Genomic DNA, 15,687 nt, shown 5'->3' on the forward strand with positions numbered 1-15,687 from the left:
GTGTAGAAAATGCCTCATTGTCAGTGGGATGTATAGTGGTGCCCTAAGGGCCGGATAAAGGCAAGTAAGGGACCACATCCAGCCCATGGGCCAGTTTGGAGACTACTACTCTAGGGAAATCGGGGGTTCTACTCCTAGTACTTGGCTTAGTCTAAGCTTGAGCATGCCTGAAGGGTTAAATTATTGGCATGCATTATCTTTTAATGTCATGGACTGGGGTGGATCCTAGACCAAGCTGTATTGCTTAGCTTAGGTGTAGTTGTCAGGAAGGATTGGTAGGGATTGAGTATTACAACTTCCCTGACAGGTAAAAGTTTGCCAACAGTATACTGTACTTCAGGGGTAGGCAACCTTGGCCTTCCAGCTGTGGTGAAACTACAAATCCCATCATGCCTCTGCCTCAGAGTCATTCCTGTGATTGTCGGGGTCTTGCAATGCCTCATGGGACTTGTAGTTTCAAAACAGCTGGAGGGCCGAGGTTGTCTACCCCTGCTGTACATCTTTTACATTTTGCATTTGACTGACATTTTTAAAATGTTTACCTTGAATAGGTAATTGGCTATCTGAACTGATGTGGAATGAAAATTACCACTGATATAGTGGTGCATCTGGAAATAATTCACAGGGCTTCACTTTTTCCACATTTTGTTTTATGTTACAGCCTTATTCCAAAATGGATTAAATGCGTTATTTTCCTCAAAATTCTACAAATACCCCATTATGACAACGTGAAATAAGTTTGTTTGAAACCCTTTGCAAATTTATAAAAAAAAAAAAAAAAAAAAATCACATGTAGACAAGTATTTACAGCCTTTGCGATGACACTCAAAATTGAGCTCAGGTGCATTCTGTTTCCACTGATCATCCTTTAGATGTTTCTGCAACGTGATTGGAGTCCACATGTGGTAAATTCTGTCGATTGGACATGATTTGGAAAGGCACACACCTGTCTATATAAAGGTCCCACAGTTAAGTGTATGTTGGAGCACAAACCAGGCCATGGAGGCCAAGGAATTGTCTGTAGACCTCCAAGACAGGATTGTATAGAGGCACAGATCTGGGGAAGGGTACAGAAAATTTTTCATAAATGGAAGTAGTTGGGAACCACCAGGACCCTTCCTAGAGCGTGCCTCTTGGACAAACTGAGCTATTGGGGGAGAAGGGCCTTAGTCTGGGAGGTGACCAAGAACCCGAGGGTCACTCTGACAGAGCTCCAGCATTTCTCTGTGGAGAGAGGAGAACCTTCCAGAAGAACAACCATCTCTGCAGCACTCCATCAATCAGGCCTGTATGGTAGAGTGGCCAAACGAAAGCACGTGACTGCCCATCTGGAGTTTGCCAAAAGGAACCTGAAAGACTGAGAAACAAAATTCTCTGTTCTGATGAAACAAAGATTGAACTCTTTGGCCTGAATGGCAAGCATCATGACTGACGGAAACCAGGCACGCTCATCACCTGGCCAATACCATCCCTACAAGGAAGCATGGTAGTGGCAGCAGCATGACGTGGGGATGTTTTTCAGCGACAGGAACTGGGAGGATAGTCAGGATCGAGGGACAGATTAATGCAGCAAGGTACAGAGACATTCTTGATGAAAACGTGTTCCAAAGCGCTCTGGACCTTAGACCTGGTGGCAAAGGTTCATCTTCCAACAGAGCATACATTAGACTGTGCAAACAAATAAATACATTTAAACACTCTTTGCTGTATATGATAATTAAAGCTAGAATGTCCAAACAAATATATGAAAAAATATATCAAAAATAGGAAAACAACGTGAAAACAAAGTTAAGTTAAAGTTCTCCAAATTTTCCAAATTTTCTGTGTATGATACGATGAAGTGAAAACAGTCCTACACCTTCTCCAAGGAATGATCGCACAATCACCGCGTGAACCCTCCACCACATAAAATGGGGGCTTACCAGATTTAATGGATCCTACTCAAAATTATATTTGGAGGATCATATATGCTTGTAGATATACATAGGCTTTTTCGGTGTTGTCCTTTTCTGGAAGACTTTCAAGTGTGGCTATTTCCTCTACAGTATGTCTCCATCCACATAAATCATCATAGGTAATGGGATAGATATAAAAGAAGAAAGCAGGGACCACAATAGTGTAACTCCGTTTTTCGTTTCAAGTAATTTAATAAAAATTATCAAACTCACGTGTACAAAGAACATAAGCGCTTTTTCAATAAAATCTCAGGCTGCAGTGAAAGATTTTATTGAAAAAGCGCTTATGTTCTTTGTACACGTGAGTTTGATAATTTTTTATTAAATTACTTGAAACGAAAAACGGAGTTACACTATTGTGGTCCCTGCTTTCTTCTTTTATATCTATCCCATTACATATGATGATTTATGTGGATGGAGACATACTGTAGAGGAAATAGCCACACTTGAAAGTCTTCCAGAAAAGGACAACACCGAAAAAGCCTATGTATATCTACAAGCATATATGATCCTCCAAATATAATTTTGAGTAGGATCCATTAAATCTGGTAAGCCCCCATTTTATGTGGTGGAGGGTTCACGCGGTGATTGTGCGATCATTCCTTGGAGAAGGTGTAGGACTGTTTTCACTTCATCGTATCATACACAGAAAATTTGGAGAACTTTTCACTTGTTTTCACGTTGTTTTCCTATTTTTGATATATTTTTTCATATATTTGTTTGGACATTCTAGCTTTAATTATCATATACAGCAAAGAGTGTTTAAATGTATTTATTTGTTTGCACAGTCTAATGTATGCACTGATTACATTGGTCACATTGTAATGTGGTAAAAACAAATAAGCGCTACACTGTTTTTCACAAAATTTATTATGCCACATTTGTACACCTAGATGTTGTGTTAGCTGCTGTTTGTATACCGTCTACACATTTGAATAGCGCAGTGTTTTTGGTTCTTTTTGAAAAAATTCATCTTCCAACAGGGCAACGATCCTAAGCACACACTCAAGATAACAAAGGAGTGGCTATGGGACAACTCTGATGTCCTTGAGTGGCCCAGCCAGAGCCAAGACTTTAACCTGATTTGAACATCTGGAGAGATCTGAAAATGTGCACCGACCCTCCCCATCCAACCTGATGGAGCTCGAGAGGTCCTGCAAAGAAGAATGGGATAAACTGCCCAAAAATAAGTGTGACAAGCTTTTAGAATCGTACTCAAAAAGACTTGAGGCTGTGTAATCGGTGCCAAAGGTGCTGAAACGAAAGTATTGAGCAAAGGCTTTGCATGCTTATGTACATGGGATTTTTGTTCCCTTTTTTTTTTTTTTTTCTTTTTTTTTTTATAAGTTTGCAAAGATTTTGATCAAACTACTTTCATGTTGTCATTATAGGGGGTTGGTTATTGTTTGCAGAATTTTGAGGAAAGTAATGAATTTAATCCATTTTGAAATAAGGCTGTAGCATAACATGAAATAAATTCTGAGATTGGAATAAGTTTTTTTAAACTAAATATTATCTGTGGGTGGTTACGGATTCCCTCTATTATAACATATATGTATTACCTTGTCTATTCCTATAGTTAGCTAGTCTAGTAAAACTCTGATCACATATTACTGTTGATATCACAATAATGTATGGTTAGCTATGAAAACAAGCACATTGCTTAATAAAACGTCTTATTTCCCAAGAGAGTAGGAAAACGCTAACATGAAACACTAAAGGAAGATATTACAAAGCATATAACCGAACATCACATACAGTGCCTTGCGAAAGTATTCGGCCCCCTTGAACTTTTCAACCTTTTGCCACATTTCAGGCTTCAAACATAAAGATATCAATTTTTTTATTTTTTGTGAAGAATCACCAACAAGTGGGACACAATTGTGAAGTGGAACGAAATCTATTGGATTTTTGAAACTTTTTTTTTAACTAATAAAAAGTGAAAAGTGGGGCGTGCAAAATTATTCGGCCCCCTTGCGTTAATACTTTGTAGAGCCACCTTTTGCTGCGATTACAGCTGCAAGTCACTTGGGGTATGTGTCTATCAGTTTTGCACATCGAGAGACTGAAATTCTTGCCCATTCTTCCTTGCAAAACAGCTCGAGCTCAGTGAGGTTGGATGGAGAGCGTTTGTGAACAGCAGTTTTCAGCTCTTTCCACAGATTCTCGATTGGATTCAGGTCTGGACTTTGACTTGGCCATTCTAACACCTGGATATGTTTATTTGTGAACCATTCCCTTGTAGATTTTGCTGTATCTTTGGGATCATTGTCTTGTTGGAAGATAAATCTCCGTCCCAGTTTCAGGTCTTTTGCAGACTCCAACAGGTTTTCATCCAGAATGGTCCTGTATTTGGCTGCATCCATCTTCCCCCTCAATTTTAACCATCTTCCCTGTCCCTGCTGAAGAAAAGCAGGCCCAAACCATGATGCTGCCACCACCATGTTTGACAGTGGGGATGGTGTGTTGAGGGTGATGAGCTGTGTTGCTTTTACGCCAAACATATCGTTTTGCATTGTGGGCAAAAAGTTTGATTTTGGTTTCATCTGACCAGAGCACCTTCTTCCACATGTTTGGTGTGTCTCCCAGGTGGCTTGTGGCAAACTTTTAGACAAGACTTTTTATGGATATCTTTGAAAAATGGCTTTCTTCTTGCCACTCTTCCATAAAGGCCAGATTTGTGCAGTGTATGACTGATTGTTGTCCTATGGACAGACTCTCCCACCTCAGCTGTAGTTTTCTGCAGTTCATCCAGAGTGATCATGGGGCCTCTTGGCTGCATCTCTGATCAGTCTTCTCCTTGTCTGAGCTGAAAGTTTAGAGGGACGGCCAGGTCTTGGTAGATTTGCAGTGGTCTGATACTCCTTCCATTTCAAAATGATCGCTTGCACAGTGCTCCTTGGGATGTTTAAAGCTTGGGAAATCTTTTTGTATCTAAATCCGGCTTTCAACTTCTCCAACAGTATTACGGACCTGCCTGGTGTGTTCCTTGGTCTTCATGATGCTCTCTGCGCTTTCAACAGAACCCTGAGACTATCACAGAGCAGGTGCATTTATACAGAGACTTGATTACACACAGGTGGATTCTATTTATCACCATAAGTCATTTAGGACAACATTGGATCATTCAGAGATCCTTGCTGAACTTCTGGAGTGAGTTTGCTGCACTGAAAGTAAAGGGGCCGAATAATTTTGCACGCACCACTTTTCAGTTTTTTATTTGCTAAAAAAAGTTTAAAATATCCAATAGATTTCGTTCCACTTCACAATTGTGTCCAACTTGTTGGTGATTCTTCACAAAAAATGAAAATTGTATATCTTTGTTTGAAGCCTGAAATGTGGCAAAAGGTTGAAAAGTTCAAGGGGGGCCGAATACTTTCGCAAGGCACTGTATACTTATTGCAAAGGCTGTCCTCTAGATAGTGTCTCCTCGGCTGGGCTCAAAATGATGGTAAAAGAGAACCATGAGGCACGAGCCAAGAGTGAAAAGGGAGGACTTCCCTCCCTGTGTGCACTTTTTAAACTTCATCCATACATTGTCCAGACCTAACCCCATTGCCTGCCCATTTAGGTTTCTAATGAATGAAAATTTGTTCCGGGGCAGTCCTTCTCACTATATTATATTTCTGTCCATCCTGAGGTATTGGCTTCTAGGGGCAGCATTTCCCATGTATCATGTCTATGTATCTTCAATGCCCTTTGATCTTTGTAGCAGGACATTCATCCATCATCTTGTCAGCTATGGTCCTTTTCAAGCTTGCTTGCAGAGGGCTAATCAAGGACTTCCATGTTATCACACCAGACGGACAGTAGCCAAGCTTTAGTTCAGCTTTGCTTCTTTCAGATGAATAATCTGATATGCTACAAAGCTTTGATGTGCAACGTGTTACATTGCAAACAGCCCCCAAGGATGCGAAGGTCTGGTAAAGCCATTGTTCATATTTCAAACACCTCTTGTATCATGAACTAGAACAATTAGCCTTCCAACATAACATAAAATGTGGAAAAAGTGAAACGCTGCGAATACTTTCTGCATGCACTGTATATAGGTATAACTTTCATTTGTAAACATTGAGCCTGCAGTAAAGATCTTTAGTATCCATAGTTGACTGTTCAATAAAATGTGCTCTATTGCTTTGCTCGTTTTAAGACAGCTTAGATGCAAAAAGACATAGGCTGAATTTAAATAAAGCATGAGACCACCCTTCTGGGGAAAAAAAATAAAATGTGCTAGCATACCTTTACCTATCATTGACCATAATGTCCACCTAGAATAAAAAAAAGTGCTACTAATTAAATTGGGGGAAAAAAAAAAGAAAAGTTAGTGAAATAATTCAAAAGTGCACAACAAAAGCACAAAAAAAAGTATCCACACAACTGTGAACTAACATCCACAATAAACAAGCAGGCCTTCATTTCAATAACCTTTTTGTGCACAGGGGTGTGAATGTGATAAACCTCCTTAAATTGTGAAAAACACTACATACTATGTGTTCTTCCATCGGTTGCCACACTAAAATGCTTACAAACATTTTTTTTTTGACACTCTAAACCAGAGAAACCTGCATTGGCTAATCTTTTTACTTGTGCTGTCTGTGACTATCTGAAATCCCTACCAGCAGGTCCACTCCACCTTAACTAGCGATCACAAGTGTACAAATTAACTTTTTGCTTAACTCATTGGTGCCGACAGTATGCATATGGGCCTTAAACCCGAGCACCCATATACACTGGAGATCAAAATTAGAGAACAATTTATGAAAACTTGATTTTTTATTTTTATTTTTTTCAGAAATAATGTAATTGCTCAACATTTGATGGCATTTTTGCTGTGGCTATAACATGCTAATAGAACAGTGTTTTTCAAAATAGCCCAAAAAAACACTTTATTTTGTCAAAAATACAATGATAAAAATTAGAGAACAGCAATGACTAGCACGATGATAGATTACAACAAATATTTCTGTAGATTACCACAATCAACAATTAGGCCGTTTACATGCCCTTGTTTTGAATTACTTCAACACATCTGCAGCCACAGGACAGCACTAGTCTCTCACTCTGCTCTGGTGTAATTTTGTTCCACTCTTCTTCCAGTCTCTCCCACAGTTTGGGGACTGTAGTGGGTTTCTTGGTCATAACTTTGTTGCCAAGGTTTTCTATTGGGTTTAGATCAGAACTCTGGGCTGGCCATTTCTTTATTTTGAAGTTTTTAGCTTCCAGGAACTGCTTTATCCGTTTTGCTGTGTGACGGGGCATTGTCGTGCATGAAAATTGGCTGATTGTGTGATGAACATAAGGAAGGAATCGCATGTTGTCGAACTGGTTCTGATAAACATTTGCATTCACTCTGCTATGTAGCTGTATAAGAGGCTCAACTCCTGCTGCAGAAAACATCCCCCATACCATAATGCTTCCTCTTTCACTGACTTCTTTACACACTTTGGGTTCAGTCTTTCCCCAGTCTAACGGTGAACGTTGTTTTTTTTTTTTTTTTTTTTTGTTTTTTTACCATCTGACCCAAATACATTAAACTTTTATCACTAACGTGGACCTTGGACCAGCTCTCTTCTGTCCACACAACATTCTTCTCTTTGAATGTTAAACTTCTCTTGCTGTGGCTGAAGGGGGTCATGCCTTTGGCCTTCATCTGGACAACCTGCTGCTGGAGGGTTTCAGTCACTTTAGAACGGCTCACCATCTTGCACAGTCGGTGAAAACTGGAAAGTTAGGCTGCCGGTTAAATAGGGTTTGCCAGATAATTAAAGAAATTAGCACAAGATGCCAGATAAACATCAATAACAGTGAGGTATCTGAAAGTGTTCTCTAGCTTTTGATCAATGTTCTTTTTCAAATTTCATTGAAGTTTTTTTTATTCTATGCTTCAAAGTATATGTAACTTGTGAAATATGCTTGACAAAACTGCTTTTACTCCTTTTTAGATCATTTCAAATAGGACTAAACAGTGATCTTGAAATTTAGTAAATTGTAGGTTCTCAAATTTTGATTTCCAGTGTATATGCTGCCCTGTGTAAGCAACTTACGGTGCTGAGAGCACGCTCCCAACATGGTAGCTGGTGGGGATCAGTAAGCCCTCACTGCATACTTGTGATCAGGAGCTTTCTGATCATGTGACTGCTGTTGCAGCCAATCACATGACCCAAATGCCTGCTTCCCAACCTTTTAGAACTCTTAAAGGTCCAAGAGGTGGTTAAAGTATAAGGATAGAGTCAAGATAAAAGGACTGTGTTGTGATGTTCCAAAACAAAATAGAATTTAACCCTTTAAAGGAAACCATACTTTCACCACCCAGTCCATCAAGTGCTGTTTTGACGAGATACCAGTGCCTTTGGGACCAGGCACACTTCCAGAAGTGCCCATTTCCCTAGTGTGTCTTCTAGTGACAAAACAGCACAGTGGAGGCAGATACATGATACCTGTGTGGCAGATACATACTTTTTTTTTTTTTGTCTTGAAGACAGTTGCTTTAAAGAAGAAAGTTTGAAGTATGGTGAAACCTCCTTTTTTTTTATTTTTTTTTGGGGGGGGGGGGGGGGGGGTTGGTATCACAGGACTACATTTACTAATGTTCCCCTAATGCAGTGTTTCTGAATCTTTTTACTGTCGATGAACCCCTGCCAAAAGGTTTGAGATCTTGGGGAACCCTTAAAATAGTGTTCAGTTCTACAGCTTACGTAACATTGCTGTGATTAGCGAGCTGTGATATGACAACTATTATTTTAAGAAATAACATTAAATAGAACTATTAGAACTTGCCTATTTTATGTGAAACTTGTGCTGTTTTTTTCTTCTGCACAAATGCTCAAGTCTGGGTTTAACTTGAGATAAGCAGTGTACAGAGGGCAGGAGGTCAGGACACAATACAGGGGGGACAGCAGGGCACATTATAGGGCACCACAAGGGCAAATTACAGGGGGACACAGCAGAACATTGGGCACATCATAGGGCACACAGCAGAACACGGGGCATTCAGCAGGGCATAGGGTACACAGCCAAACATGGGGCACATCATCGGGCGCAGGGCATGTGCACACCATGGGGTAAACAGCAGAACATGGGGCACACAGCAGGGCACATCACAAGGCACACAGCAGGGCATGGGGTACAGGGCACAAAACATGATGCAGAGTATACACCAGTGATGGCGAACCTTGGCACCCCAGATGTTTTGGAACTACATTTCCCATGATGCTCAACTACACTGCAGAGTCCATGAGCATCATGGGAAATATAGTTCCAAAAGTTTAGCCATCACTGGTATACACACAACATTGTACAGGGCACTCGATATTATACAGGTCACACAGTATGAAACAGGGCGCACAACAGGGCCAAAAACATGGTACAATGCACAGCAGGATACAGGACACACATGATACAGGGTGGTGCAGGGCACACAGCAGAGTATAGGGCACACAGCGTACACAACATGGTACAAGGCACAGAAGGGCACACAATATGTTACAGGGCACACAGCAGGGTATACAACATGGTACAGGGCACACAATATGGTACAGGGCACACAGCAGGGAATACAACATGGTACAGGCCACACAATATGGTAAATGGCCGTGTAGGGCACAAGCCACACAGCAGGGCACTGGCATACAGCAGGATACAGGGGATGGGTATACAGCAGGGCAAAGGACAGGGGCACACAGCAGGGCACAGAGTACATGGCATGGGTATACAGCAGGGTACAGGACACGGGCACCCAGCAGGGCACTGGCATTCAGCAGGGTACAGGACACAGTATACAGCAGGGCACAGGGACCATGAGTACGGATATAAAGCAGGATACAAGACACGGTAAACAGCAGGGCACAGGAAACATGAGGGTACAGGACACAGGTGGCAGCAGGGTACAGAGCACGGCTGCTACAGCGGCCGTTTCAAATGCAGAGTATCGCTGGAAGCGGCTGTAATAAGACCTCTCTCATAATGCGATCGATCCGGCCGGACCCTCCTTTCCTCCTATCCACCCCAGGTGCTTGTATGTGACATCGCCTGGGGTGGATGGGAGGAAAGGAGGGGCGGGCGGGAAGGATCGTGTTATGAGAGAGGTCTTATTACAGCCACTTCCCGCACTACTTTGCATTTTGGCTTAGAGTTGATCTACCCGTCAGCTGTCTGTGATTGATGGGTAGATCGCCTCGGAACCCTGGTTGAGAAACACTGCCCTAATGGCTGCACCAGCTGTTTTAGGCCTTCCTTTAAGGTGACTGCAAACATCCTGATAAGATAATTTGTACCTCAATCCTTTTTCTGTTGGAAGAAGAATTTGTTAGAATGAGTACCTGGGCGGCACTCTCGCCTAGCAGTAAAAAGGGTAGCTGGTTCGAATCCCAACCACGACACTACCTGCCTGGAGTTTGCATGTTCTCCCTGTGCCTGCATGGGTTTACTCCCACTCTCCAAAGACATGCTGGTAGGTTAATTGGCTTCTGTCCAAAATTGGCCCTAGTATATGAATGTGAGTTGGGGACCTTGGATTGTGGGCTCCTTGAGGGTAGGGACTGATCTGAGTGTGTGGTGTATTTGTGGAGGGCTGCATTATATGGGTACCTTAAATAATGATATAATAGACGAGCATCTTAATGAAACACAATGTACAGGGATAGGGACAATTGTAGACACTCGGGTTGAACTGGATGGACTGGTGTCTTCAACCTTACTATGTAACTATGTGAGTAGCCTCATCAGTGGATCCAGCCGTATATAATCTAGCTTCTAATACCCCAGTGGAGGGTGTACTTGTCTTTTAGGACTCCACCAACATGCAGTTTGAGGCCCTTTTCTGAAGATTTTTTTTTCTCCCTTGCGGGCCATGCAACCTATCCTAGCTGTGACCTTGATCTGTCATAATCTGACTAACTTGTGGCTGAGGGATGGCAGTGGATCTGCTGTTCATAGAGTGTTTGGAACTCATGCCTGCAGCCTTGAGCTACAATGTGGGCAGGTTGTAGGTCTCGGCATCAGTCTTGTGTCAGTAAATTTGAGATGAAGTCTGGCTAAAGTGTTGTACTGTGGAGCCTGTGTGTTTAAAAAGCACTTTCTCTTACGTTCACCGAATGACACAGCTCCTTTCTTAGACCATTGGGTTGTTACGCCACCTGAAGGAGAGGACTAAGCAGAACATGTTAATATGTACAACAAAACCAGAACTTTCTGGTTCCGCCCAAGGGGCAGTCCCTTAGGTAGCAACCCCCCAGCCTGCCTCCTGCAGCCTCAGTTTTTTTTTCTGCCTAGTGAAGGACCCAGGAACCCTGCGGGCCCATCGGTCCGTGGATTTTCTTTGCAGAAGTTTGCCTTTTGCACAAGATTAGGATCCTGTGATCTGCTATCAACAGCCGGCTGGGTGACAGGTTGAATACCCTTATCCTTGTAGTCTCCCCAGCCTGGCCAGCGAGCATGTGCAGACCAGAGCTCCGCGCTGGGTCGGCCACGACATGCCCCCCAGCTCCAGGGGCGGCGTAATGCTCTGGGTCACACACATGACCAGGCTACTGATGTCTGCGTCAGTGTGCCAGGCCAGCAGCCACACTGTACCGATTGGAGAGTGGCTCTGTAATGGAATGTTCCCCAGCTTGTCAGGACTGGTAAGTACAGCTTTCCTTGCCTCGGTGGGGCTGAGCAGCTGGGCATTCCCTGGGAGGTCGATTCGGGGGTCCCTCACCTCTCTCTCTTCTCTCCCTGTCCCTATCCCTCCCCCCTCCCCGTGGGGGATGCTGCATGGGCTGCTGAGCGGTGTGTGTGCCATAGACAGGGGCTCCTTGAGGGGGCTCTCATCTGGGGTGGGGGCGGCGCTGGGTAGCTGTGCCCTGGATGTCTGTAGGTCTCTCCCCTGGGTGGCTGGAGGCTGTGTTTGCTAATCGCTGTAGTGCTGTTTGCCGCCATTTCCTCTGCCTGTATTCACTGTTCCTCATTGCATACAGTGCTCGGCGGATATTTTTGATGTGACCAGGGAGAAGCATGGTCTGATTCCATCTTACTGTAGGCCGGCGGCCATTTTCCCTGTGATGTCCTTTATACTGGACGCTCGGCGGCCATTTTGTTGAAGCATGAACACGTTTTTCATGCTCAGCGCTGTACTTTGGGGCTCAGCACAGCGTGGTTTTCTCTCAAAGGCATCTGGGAGCTGACAAAGGCATGCCTAGCTGGACAGCTCAGAACTCAGTCAGGGTGGTGAGTCCTGCGGTGGGGGCCCCTCAGCTTTCAGCAGTTAGGAGGATGGGACCATCACTGCCCTAAGTCCCAAACGGGTGGCAGACATGGTAGGGTCAGCATGGCTTCAGAAACCAGTGTTTCTTCCACCGAAATCCAGGCAATGCAACCGGTTCGCCTGCAGACAGTGAGTATGAGTCCCCGTCTGGGTCCGTGTGCAATAAAGCGCTTGTTGGAGCACTTATCACAGCTGTGCGTGATACCCTGAAAATTCAGGATACGGCAGATTCCTCTGCTGATGTAGTGGACCCTTTTGGGTCCCGTAAGCCAGCCCATACACCTAAGGTGTTTCCTTATCTGACTTATTTAGATACGTTCATATACAAGGAATGGGGTCGACCGCAATGGACCTTTTCGGTCCCCAAAAATCTAGGGCGGTGCGTTACCCCTTTGAGGGAGCCTTCTCAAAAAAAAAAAATGGTCGGCTCCTCCGGTCGTGAACCCCCCAGTATCCAGGTTAAACAAAGTAACCACGATTCCCATAGAGGGGACTCCTGCCTTTAAGGATCCCACAGACAGGAAGGCTGAGGCAGTGGCTCATTCCTTGTTTATGGTGGGGTCAGCAATGCGACCAGTACTGGCATCCACACCTGTGTCAGACTGAGTGGGCAAAACGTTTGCACCGCGAATTGGGGGAACAGGCGTGGAACTAGCAGACCAGTTAGTGCGAGGCCTTAAGTACGTTTTGTGACGCGGACCTGGATACCCTCCTTCTGTTATCCAGGGCTTCGGTGTTAGCAGTGGTGCTGAGGTGCCTGATTTGGCTAAAATGCTGGTCGGCTGACCAGGCATCTAAAAAAAAAAAATCCCTGACTGACTGATTTATCCTTTCTTGGTGAGTGCCTCCTTGGAGCCTCATTGGATGACAGGGCTGGACTGGGACAAAAATTTGGCCCTGGACTTCATCATGACCGGCCCACTTTAATTTTGAGTGTCTCCATCAGCACTTCCCCTTATATCAGAGTGTCCTCCCTCTCCCCCCCCCCTCCCCACGTGTACTCAATTTTGAAGGCAGCTTCTCGTTCCTCTCTCCAGTCATGTGATAAGTGATAAGGGGAGAGAGGATGGAACGTTTTCCAGCTGTCTATCTCCCCCTGCAGGCTGGAGGGAGCAGAAGGCCTAATGCTCTCTCCAGCAAGTTACGGCAGCTGCTCCAGCCAACAGGAGTGAAATCGCGATCACTCACTATCAGAGAGGAGCGGCTCCAGGACTGCACCTGACTGGCCCACTGAGCCATCAGCCCACCGGGAAACTCCCTGTAGTCCCGATGGCCAGTACATGCCTGTTGGATGACATTATTAAAAATGCCACAGGTGGTAAGAGTACCTTACTCCCTCAGGCCAGGAAGGCTAAGGAGCCACGCCGTAGGCAAGGGCCCTCGTTTTCCGCTCAAAAACGGCTTTTTCGTCTGCCCAGGGCTTCGGCTAAACATCCCCAGCCCGACAGGATGACCTCTGAAGGACAAAAGCTTCCCTGGAACCGCAAGCCTGCGAGCAAAAGTGCTACCACATGAAGGTTTGCCCCCGCCTGCAACACGGGTGGGGGGGCCGCCTTCGGGAGTTTGCAGCCTGGTGGGCCTCTCGGCTGTCCGACCAATGGGTCTGCAATCTGATTTCCTCTGGCTACAAGATAGTTTCGCTCTTGGCCACCAAGCAGATTCTTCCCCTCCAGCATACCCATACTCCCGGCTCGCTGGGAGGCCCTAATGGGGGTGGTAAGGGACCTGCTGAGTCGTGGGGTGATAGTACCAGTTCTGGAGCCAGAAAGGTTCCAGGGATTCTACTCCAAACTGTTTGGACATACCCCTTCCTTTTTGGGGACTACAATCTTGGACCTAAAAGCCCTCAATTACTTTGTAAAAGTACAGAGGTTCATAATGGAATCAGTTGGCTCAATAGTCGCTGCGCTCCATCAAGGGGACTCCCTGGCGTCTTTGGACATCCACGATGCATACCTGCACATGCCCATATGCCTCTGGCACCATACGTTTCTGCGATTTGCAGTTGGTGACGCCCACTACCAGTTTATGGCTCTCCCATTTGCTGTGGCAGCAGCCCCCCCGAGTCTTCACCAAGGTATTGGCTCCTGTTTTGGCGTTGCTGTGACAATGCAGGATAGCGATCATAGGTTACCAAGACGATCTCCTGAGAGCATCTTCTGCCTCAGAATTAGAGGAGGATGTGGCGATCACCATGAAGACCCTGCAGGAATTTGGGTGGCTGTTGAACCTAAAAAAGTTGGCGATTGTACCAATTCTCCCTTCAGACAAGCTGCAGACTCAGCGCCGCGGTGAAATTGCTGATGAACCCCAGATGGTCGTCGCTACGCTTCTGCATGCGAATCCTGGGATCCATGGTGGCTTCTTTCGAAGCAGTACCGTATGCCCAGTTTCACACAAGGCTTGCAGGAGATCTTGACAAGATGGGACAAATCTCCATTATCCCTGGATCTGCAGATTCGGGTGAGCCAGTCAGTCAGGGACTCCCTGCTCTGGTGGCTGAGATCCCCGGCACTTCGGTCCGGGAAGTCATTCCTACCTCTAAACTGGACAGTGATCACAACGGATGCCAGCCTACCCGGCTGGGGTGGAATAATGGGAGTTCAGTCGACCCGGGGCCTCTGGTCGGAGGAGCAATCCAAGTTGCCGATAAATGTGCTTGAGCTGCAAGCGATCAGGCTATGCCTCTCCACATGGTCGATAAGACTTCAAGGGTGTCCGATCAGGATCCAGTCAGACAACGCCACAGCGGTGGCATATGTCAATCATCAATGAGGAACAAGAAGCTTGGCCGCCACACGGGAGGTCGCTCACATCCTTCAGTGGGCAGAGCGACGGGTACCGACCCTATCGGCCATTTACATCCCGGGAGTGGAGAACTGGCAGGCAGACTATCGAAGTTGCCAGATGCTGGACCCAGGAAAATGGGCTTTGCATCTGGAGGTGTTCAGGCTACTGTGCCAGTGATGGGGCACTCCAGACGTGGATCTTCTGGCTTCCCGTCTCAATTGGAAGGTGCCGAGATTCGTGTCCAGGACAAGAGATCCTTGGGCAGACGAGTCAGACGCGCTGGTGGCTCCATGGGTTCAGTACCAGCTGATCTATGCCTTTCCTCTGCTAAAGCTACTACTACGCCTGCTCTGCAGAGTGGGGGCTGAAGGGATTCCAGTAATACTGATTGCCCCAGATTGGCCCCAGCGTCCCTGGTACGTAGACCTAGTGCGCTTGATGGTGGATGCCCCCTGGCGACTGCCGTTACAAGAGAACCTTCTGTCTCGAGGTCCGATTTTTTTTTCCATCCTGCTTTACCATCACTGGTTTTAACACCATGGCTATTAAGAGCCAGGTGTTGAAGAACCCAGTCCTTTTGGACTCGGCGATTCCAACTATGTTGAGAGCACGGAAATCATCTTCTCGGAAGATATACATCATTGTACCTGGAAGGCCTACATCTCCATGTGTGAGGAGAAAGGATGGCGTCCACACTCC

The sequence above is a fragment of the Lithobates pipiens genome, unplaced genomic scaffold (assembly GCF_037356315.1).
Source record: "Lithobates pipiens isolate NorthernLeopardFrog02 unplaced genomic scaffold, aLitPip1_a1.2 Scaffold_19, whole genome shotgun sequence".
NCBI lineage: Eukaryota > Metazoa > Chordata > Amphibia > Anura > Ranidae > Lithobates > Lithobates pipiens.